Below are 9665 nucleotides of genomic sequence, written 5' to 3'. Positions count from 1 at the left end.
ATATTTAAAGATTGAGTGGCCATCTAATGGTCGTCTGAAAACACTACTGGTACTGAACGTATACTTGGCCGACAAAGGAATTGTGTATTTTCTAACCGTAGTATTATTTGTATACAACTTAAATTACATATTCAAAAACTTGAAATAAATTAAGCTGAAATGTAGAAGTGTTTCTGTCACTCCTAGAAGCGTTTCTGGAATTGGTTTGGTTATCTTTTTATATTAAATTTGATTTTAACGTCCATATGACGGTAGTGACAATTTTACTCAATAGGGGTTATTGTGTTTAGCATAGAGGTTTCGAAAAGTTGTGGACTATAACATTGTGGACTATATATTGCTGTGAAATTTCATTAAAAAATTCACTTGCAATGTCATTTATATCAAGCTGTAGAATAATTTCAATACTATTTTTTTGAAAAGGCATTATTTATTGCATGATTTTATTTCTTTCTTGCGCATAGAATCTAATCTGAGATTGTAATACGGAGAAAATCATGCTAATGTTACTCTCCGATTTGTAGAAGCGAGACTGCAAGTTGAATATATTTTTTTATGCATATTATTTTCAATATTCCTATTTTCTTATATGATTGTTAATACTCGAAACAACTGTCAATTAATTAATATAATACTCGTATAAAAAGAATATTTGTTGTAGATCACTACTTTTTGAAAGCGCTTTATATCTTTTTATATCTAAAAAAAATTTCTTCATGCATTGCTTTTTTTTATAGAAGACTGACCTACCTCTTACAAAACCGAGTTTTTACATCATTACCATTATCAAGGGTTCCAAAAGTTATTTTCTAGATATTGCTACTTCTATCATTGTTTCTACAACTTTTATAAGCAGTGATAACATAAAGCATTGAAAATCACTTGATAAAATATAAAACAAAACGGTATAGTCTATCAGCGGCTCTGCATTTATTTGATTCAACCTATATTGGTTGGTTCAAGTGGTGGGTCTATAAGGCACTATTTTAGTATCATATTCTCGATACTAACTGCTTAATTGGATGTTTGGTGTTGACAGCTCCGTTAAATCTGGTCCGTGTGATTGAAAATCTTTATTGGTGGTTTATATTAGTTTCTGCTAACTCCTTGAGGTTATTGCAATGGGATTTATAGGAAGTATTATCTTTAGTACAATAAAACGAAAGTAATTGAAATCTATATCAAATGTTTTTGTAAAAACTCAATCTGTAATTTCAATATGTTTGCTCAGATATGGTTGTATGCAGTGAAAAAAATATCAAAGATCCTAAAAAATAATGGTACATCTAACAAATTTATTTGATTTATCTGTATCCATCTGTTCGTTTGAACTTAAACTGGAGTTTGTTATGACTTCGCATATAAGTTGAATGAAAATAGGTTCAGCAGGAAGAAGAGATATAGAGATGACTTTTACTTGGACCATTTATCATAGTAATCACAATTCATTTCGCATATAGATGAATCTTTATCCTAAATCTTGTTAGGGATTGTCTGAAACAAAATAAAACTAATTTAGGAATCAATATGAATACTGACATCTTGAACTATCAGACAAAAAAAATTGAAAATTTACACGAACTGAGCTTAAAGGCTTTGTGAAGGAAAGAAGGCTGCGAAACTCAGCATTAATGCACCAAGCAGAATGTGCAGCATTGATGAACGAATGAATAAAACACTTAGGTGATATTCATCTAATATCAGATAAAGAATCGATACTACAATTAATGGAGAACTTTGAAATAAAAAAACACTATATCAATTGAGTACAATAGATCTTAAAAGTCGGTGTACGCGCTGCTCTACTCTATTTAGAATATTCTAATCAACTGGATCATGTTTTAAACTGGCTATAAACATTTGGTAAAATGCATTAAATCGATTGGCTAAATTTAATAACTGTTAAATAAACTGAATAATTGAAACTTTAATTTTAATTAATATTACCTAAATTACATACAATTTCACTTCTAAAAGTAGTACGATTCGGTAATTATTGTAAATTAATGTTATTTAAGTAGATGACTTGAATATTCACAATTGTAAACTTAAGTGTTTGCTAATATTTTCTTTTTAAATTTTGCATAAGTACAGCACGCTCTCGTTATTTAAACATTTTGGGTATATATTTTCACTGGAATCTTCATAATCTGGACAAAGTCAGGAAAATATTCTTCACTTTCTATTTATTTCGTAATTGCATACAATTTTTTTCTACTTACTTGCTATTACTACTGTAGGTAGACATTTCGCTTACAAGAAAGATATATAGGTGTATAAGTAATCACCTTTGGTTTAATTTACTGAAAATGTTCATATAAATCGTTTTCGATTTTAAATTCGATTTCACGTTAAGAACTGAGACGGTGAGTTTTATGTTGAGTTGGAAACTATTCCGAAATTTTTGGTAGTACTCATATAATTTGTATATGTTTATTAATGTCCTTTAGTTCTATACAATTTTCTTGTATAATTCACTTTTAACACTCTTAAGCGAGTGTTGTACTATACATCAATGATAGTTTCTTACATTATAAAAGTAAAAATCTGTTGGTAATTTTGATATTTCGGTAAACTAGATAACACTTGGAACACAGTTGTCAGGATTAAGACCATTCTGTATTTATTATTGTTTTATTAAAATTATAAAATGGAACTGCTCTCAACAGGGAGAAAATGTGCGAAAAGTCAAAGCTAACTGAATACCGTAATAATAACAATAATATAATCTTAATATATTTATTATGTATATTTTTATTTTATTATAAACTAGGCAAGTTCTTTCAAAACGCATCTTCAATTTAATACCAACCAAATGGTAGTTTTTTTATGGGTAAAGTCTTTGTTGGCATTTTGAAACTCGGTTCTATTAGTAAAAAGATCTACTATAGTAGCAGATCGGCTTTAAGCAGTCGCTTGGCTTATGGCGGAGATCGGACCGTATAGCCAACGTGATGCTTGAAGGGTGGGCTGGGCGTGGCTAGACGGGTGAGAAGGAGAGTTGTGATAGGAATACATCCCTGGGAGTTGAGATGTAAAGGCTGATATGAGCATATGTATTTAGCTAATTGGAAAACGGGGAGGGGAGATACAGGGGAGGAGAGAAAGAACCAGGATAAAGGCGAAAAGCGCGTGACCAACACACACACAGGGCGACGAAGAAAAGAGTCCACGGCGGGCAGAACGGATGAGAAGAAGGAATAAAGGCGAAAGGCCGAGGAGAGAAGGTGGGAGAGCCGGGCGGCGGAAAGCGGGAGCGAAACCAGGGGAGGGTTTTTTTTTTTTGTTTTTTTTTTTTTTTTTTTTTTTTTTTGTTTTTTTATTAGACGGAGGGATGATTTTTTTTTTTTTTTTTTTTTTTTTTTTTTTTTTTTTGTTGTTTTTGAGTTCGGTATATAAAACTCTTGCATTCGTGGTAGTTTCGGAGTCACATTTTCGAACATATAACATGAAGAAACCATTTTCTGAGAACACTTAAAATATAAAATGCATAACCCAATACCGATATTTGCATCTGTAAGCCATGCACATAAAAGTTGATCGTATAGTCCTTGAGACTCGAAACAATACAAATGTTTATCTATGCGAAAATCGCAGGTCATTAAGAACAACAATGCGAGTTTGAGCCACAAATTCGTATTGTTGGCTTGGCTCTTCATGTGGCGGATGTTGCGTATGCGACCCACAAATGAATGAATGATTGTAATCTGGTAATCGCTGCTCCGAGACAATGGTAATTGTGTTCGGAGTTAAACTAATTGATTAAATTATTTAATGTGGAGCAGTAAAGCAAATAAGTTTCGTCTCTCCCCAAGACGAACGAGGAAAAACAATGCAGATTTTTATCAGTTCAGTTGGAGCGATCAGCGCGTTTCCACATTACGAAGACGTCTGGTTGCATGATGTTTCCACATTTATTTGAAGTTGGACCTCTTACAGATTTTTCCGAAACTAATTTTAGCTGTATAATGAATGCATAATAAAAATATTTTATTTTTAATTATAAATTATAATTTTCGGTTTTAGCGTGAAGTTAATTTTGCTCATTAAGGTGGTTTTCATTATTTTGGTTGCTTGAGATACGTAGTGCTACTTTGCTTTTATGAAGTAAAAGTTAATTTAAGGAATTAAATATAATTATTGGAAGTTAAAGATTTAAAATTATTTGAAATTTTATTTCTTTTTAGTTAATGCGAATACAATAAAAAGTTATAAATGGTTTAAAGCTTATTGAAATATGCATTGGAAAGAATTTAAAAAAAAATATATGATGAAAAGTGAGAGCTAGAAAAAATTAGCTGGAAGGAGGCAGTTTAGGAGGTCATAAAGTAAATAACTTTGTACAAAGTCAGTCTGGTCTAAAGCTATTTTAGTTCAGTTTGTAATGGTGGACTACTCTGAAATGACCATCTAAAGGGAAATGTTTAAAGTGGGGTTGTGAGTCGATTGATTCATTGGTAAAAAAATTGAAAAAGAACGAGTAGTTGGAAAAATAGTGAGACAACATGGAAATGGGTTATAATAGGTAAGGTTAGGTTGAATTGGGCGATATTAAAATTCAGAAAGAGATAATAATACAATATGCAATAATATGCAATAATATAATATTTAAAATATTTAAATTTTTTGAAATATGCGTTTAGATCATTGCAAGTTTTGACAAGTTTTCGAATTTTATATATAAAGTTCATCATGGAATGGCGCATATTCCAATTTAAAAAGCATTCTAAACATTTTTTATAATTAATAATTTTATATTTTATAACAAAAGATTTAATTCGAATAGAAAAGTGGATAAAAGTAGGAAAATCTTAAAATCTAATTAAAATTTTGAACTAGTGAACCTTTAGGAGTATTACACAGATGTTTTGAATATCGCCAAATATCCGTCATTTGTGGCCTTTGGAAACAACAATGGGCTTTATTTTCCGCATGAAATTTTTCCATTGCAAGTGTCAGGAATTAAACCTTGTCAATTTAAAAATCTAAGCTTGTGTGTTTTAAAACTTAAAGGCAAGTGGTAGTTAAAATAAATAAAAACTGTAGAACAATACTAAATGATAGCTTTAATAAAGCATGCCTTATTGTTTATGTTTTAGTTCTATTCTTGGGAAAGAGATAAAAACAAATAAGGAGGAAAGATAATAGTTTTATTTCAAGAAGTTATCAGTAATACGTTAGCAGAACTAAAACATTACATTACTGTATTCTTGATGTTTAATAAGCCGTGATAGACGGATACACAAACACAAAAACATACTGCCCTATCCACTTTATGATATTGTAAAGTTATAAGAAGCAGCAGTCCTTCATAGTTGCATTAAACAAGGTAGTGGTCTAAGACCATTATTTATTTATTTCTATTTGAGCCAGTGCACTTGAGCACTTTTACTCTTTCTTAACTCAAGGTATTTTTAAAACCCCTCTTTACGCCTTAACTAAGACCAATTCTATATAATATATATATAGCTGATCTGTCTATGTTTGCGGAAACTTATGTAACAACATTCGTTAAGGATGCAGTAATAATGTCAGCATCCTCATATTTAGTGCTGTCAACTAGTTAACTATAAAAAATGACATTACCCGTGTCTGAAAAGGTTGATGCTAACTATTGTATGGTGCACTATTTGATCAAAAAAGAACGAGAATTTAAAAAAAAACGCAAAATTTTAATTTTTAATAATTTTCTTTATTATCGCCTTCAAAATACTCTCTTCCTGCGGCAATACATGCATGCCAACGCTTGATCCAATTTTCCATACAAGTTTTATAGACCGACGAAGGTATGACCTTTAATTCACCCAGCGAATTCTCTTTTATGGCCTCACCAACACGGTGCTTGGTTGATGAAATTGGTGGAGTTTTTGGCCAAAAACTGCGACACAACCAACGCTATGTGAGTCGGTGCGTTATTGTGGTGTGAAATCCATTAGTTTCCCTTCCATAAATCTGCCCTCTTTTTGCGAATGGCCTCACGCATATGACGCATAACGGCCAAATTATACTCCTTTAATACTCCGTTTGACCGTGCGAAAGGAATTCATAGTACACCACACCACGAATATGGAAGAAAACAGTCAGCATAACCTTGATTTTGGACCGACTTTGGCGTTCTCTTTTCGGTTTCGGTTCACCCTCGAAACACCATTCGGTTGATTGTTGTTTGGTGGGCATGTCAAATTCATAGACCCATGTCTCATCACCAGTTATGATGCGTTCGATGAATGTGAGGTCACTATCTGCGTTGGAAATCATCTCTTTGGCCACATCATAACGACGCTTTTTTTGAATGAAATTCAGCTAAAAATCGCCACATGACAATTTTTCGACTTGTTTGTATAGCCGCCAAAAAAAAAACTAATCGTACGATATGCGTTAAACTTTGACAGAATGTGTATAATAGTGTTGCCAGCGTGAAATTAAAAAAATTTACCGTTTGGATAAGCGCGGGAATTCAAAAAATAAACGAATAAGTTCTTTTTTGATCACAAGGTATTATTTTTATGATTGATATGTTTCAATCAAAAGAGTTGCGTAAAATAACAAAAGTATCGTGGCATCTCACAAGGGATACGATTTAAAAATCAACACCGTTCAGTACAAAATCCTCAGGTAAAATAACATATATTATAAATTTGATAGTCAATTGAAGTGCAACCAGGCACTTTGGAGTCGATTTCAGGCAGTCAGAGCAAATAATATCTTCGGAATTACATGAGTCATATAATCCCTGACATTAACTAGAGCTTGCTGCTTCGTATCTGGTTCAAACATTAACATAATATATATTGTTACAAAAAAGAGCGAAATATTTTTTTAATAGGTGTTTAAAAAAATGCAAGGAATTTTTATCACGTAGTTAAGCTTATAATTAGTGGAAATTTTTCCTCGTTTCATTGTTGATTATCATTCTTCATGTATCATCTGCTCGTCTTCGATTTCTTTTTTGCTTATTGGTTCCATTCAAGGGAACCACACCGATTTTCTTCACAGGTTTGCGAAGAGTGTGACGCAACTAGTTGCAATTGAATGAGAATTGCAAGTCAATGGATGTTTTCCTTTATTCTGAGTATCCACGTTATTTTCTTTCCTTTTGATAATGAAACAAGGTTCTCTTTGTCTAAGAATTCATAAATACAAACCACTGATGACAGATGTTTTGCAATTTCGGAAGCAGCCGTGTAGTTAGCCTAAAAATTCCTTAAATTAATTTTTGTTATTAAATTTCCGTATCTTTAATCATTTTTGGTATTGGAAATAGATTTATTCTCGTGGAGACAAAAAAGTTTTATAAATTTATAACGACATATTTATTTTATTTTTTTGGTTCGAAACATATTAATGTGACCCCTGCAATGGTTTGTGTTATAGTATGAGGTTTTTAAGCCAGTGGCTAAACGATCTCAAAAACTTGCTCTCCTTAATAAAAGTAAACTTTTGACATTTGTGAACAAAGCCGGCTTATACGCGTACAGTGCATGTCAAAGCTGCTCCTGGGAAGCGAGACGCAGCAAAGACGTTTGGAGCACTCGTTTGCACTTAGTTGTTTCAATTGGTTACTTGTTTGTGTCCGTCTGATTCAGTTTTATTGAACCGTTTCAGGTTAAATTGCAAATGTTAATGTGTCAACAGGTAGCTGGGAACGCAACTTTGATATGTGAAATTTGAATTTATTTGTAAACTCACAAATGCCAAGTACAAATCTTATAATTAAAATTGCCGTCTTATCGAAATACAGTGACAACACATTGGTATTTATTATTTATATTTTATAAAATGAATTTTTTGTGGAAAACAAGAAAAAAAGTTAGCTCCGGTTTTATCATTGCATAAAAACCTTGTGATTGTGGACACAGACAGTTCTATTTCAGTCATTCTTTTTCGGACAGTTGTATTATATACTCATATCACAATGAGAAAAATCGTTTAAATATCGAAATTGATAAAAAAGTCCACAAATGAAAGTTATTTCTATTAAATTTAAGCCTGATCTACCAATTTATTAATTAGCTATATAGGACGTGTGCGAGTTCAGGTAATTTAAGGTAAAGTTAATTGAAATTTCCTAGGGATTTTTTGCACTGCACTTATGTAAATATTTATTTATTGCATTTATTTATTATTTTTAGTTAAAAGTTTCCAAATTTATTTATTTTTTAAACATCTCATACAATTTTTACAATGGTAATACCTAATCTAGCTAATTTTTATCTAATATATCTTACTCGAAATTCTAGTAAATACTAACATTCGCTGCCATACCGATATAATCCACTATTTCCTTCAATTTACTATATACTCGAACTCGCATACGGCCTATTATATTGACCTATTAATAAATTAAAAAGTTTCAAAGAAAATAACCCATAGAATAGAAAGCACTGGGTAATGACATTACAAACGCTCCACAGCTTTTTCTATGCTCTTTTGCTGACAGCTGCTGCAGAAATCCATAATAAGGTTTATTCGCGCTGACAGAACCATGTAGATTGACAGTTCATGCTGTGGAACTTAGAAGAGTTTAAGTTCTTTGATGACAGATTTGCGGCATGTGATGGTTGGTTGGTTTAAGTGGTGGCAGATTTTCTTCTGTCCATATAGCGCATAAGCGCCGTTTTATCACAAATCCGATTATGGAAATCCAAGTTCAGCCTGCGCGGTGAATAAAGGAAATTATTTTTTGAAGATCTACGTTTGGGTGTTCGCCAAACATTGATCAAATGTAACTATGTTGCTATGCCTAAAAATTTGCTAAGAAAATAATTATTTGTTTTTTTTCTCTATTTTTTGTTGCAAGTTCAGCATTTCAAAAACGTTTATTCTGACTGCTTATTATTTTTCAGTATTACTGTTACTACGGAATTTTTACAAACATATAAACATAAAGATGTTTACCTGTTGTTAGCAATATATTATCTGAAAGAGTGGTAATCGGTTTTAAAATTTTATATGATGTTAAAAGGGTGTTCTTTGTCTAATTTTACTTATTGAAAGATCAGGGGCACAATGATGCTATGTATAACTGAAATATGTGCGTCTGTAAGTGACTTTTTGTCAGTGAAGGTGATTATATCTAACCGTCTTGATTGGAATATGGATCATAGCCGTGACCAAAAAAAAAGCATATGGACCATTGCAAACCCCTATTCAAGACCCCATTGAGGTAACAGCTTGCTCAAAGGCGTAATGTATGCACCTCTAAAAAAATGCATCGAAATGTATTTCATAATGAATAAAATTCATAGAGTAATTGAGAACACCTAAGTAACCTAGGTCCTTATATGTAGATCCTTATATACAGAAATTATATTTACAGAAACTGCAACTCGTTTCCCGAGTTTAATGCAGTGTCTTTAAATGACATAATCAAAGACCCATTGAAAGGAACTTACTAACCTTTTTTTACTCCTCAAGTTTTTTTATACATTTTCAAATGATTAAAATTATACCATACCCTACTGTTTAGCGTAGTGGCTACGCCCATGACATGGATGGCTTTTGTTCCAGAATAAAATACCTCGAAAAAATATTGTAGTTTGAAGCTAACTGATATGTTTCTCATCTCAAATCTACTTCCTGTCTTAGAACTATTTGCTGAAATATGGTTGGACTTAACTATTTGAGATTCGCATGTGTTAATAAAAGTTGTGGTTGGCTTGATG

Source organism: Teleopsis dalmanni, chromosome 1 (assembly GCF_002237135.1).
Source record: "Teleopsis dalmanni isolate 2A chromosome 1, ASM223713v2, whole genome shotgun sequence".
In the NCBI taxonomy this organism is placed as follows: Eukaryota; Metazoa; Arthropoda; class Insecta; order Diptera; family Diopsidae; genus Teleopsis; species Teleopsis dalmanni.
Note: the sequence above shows the minus strand (reverse complement) of the source record.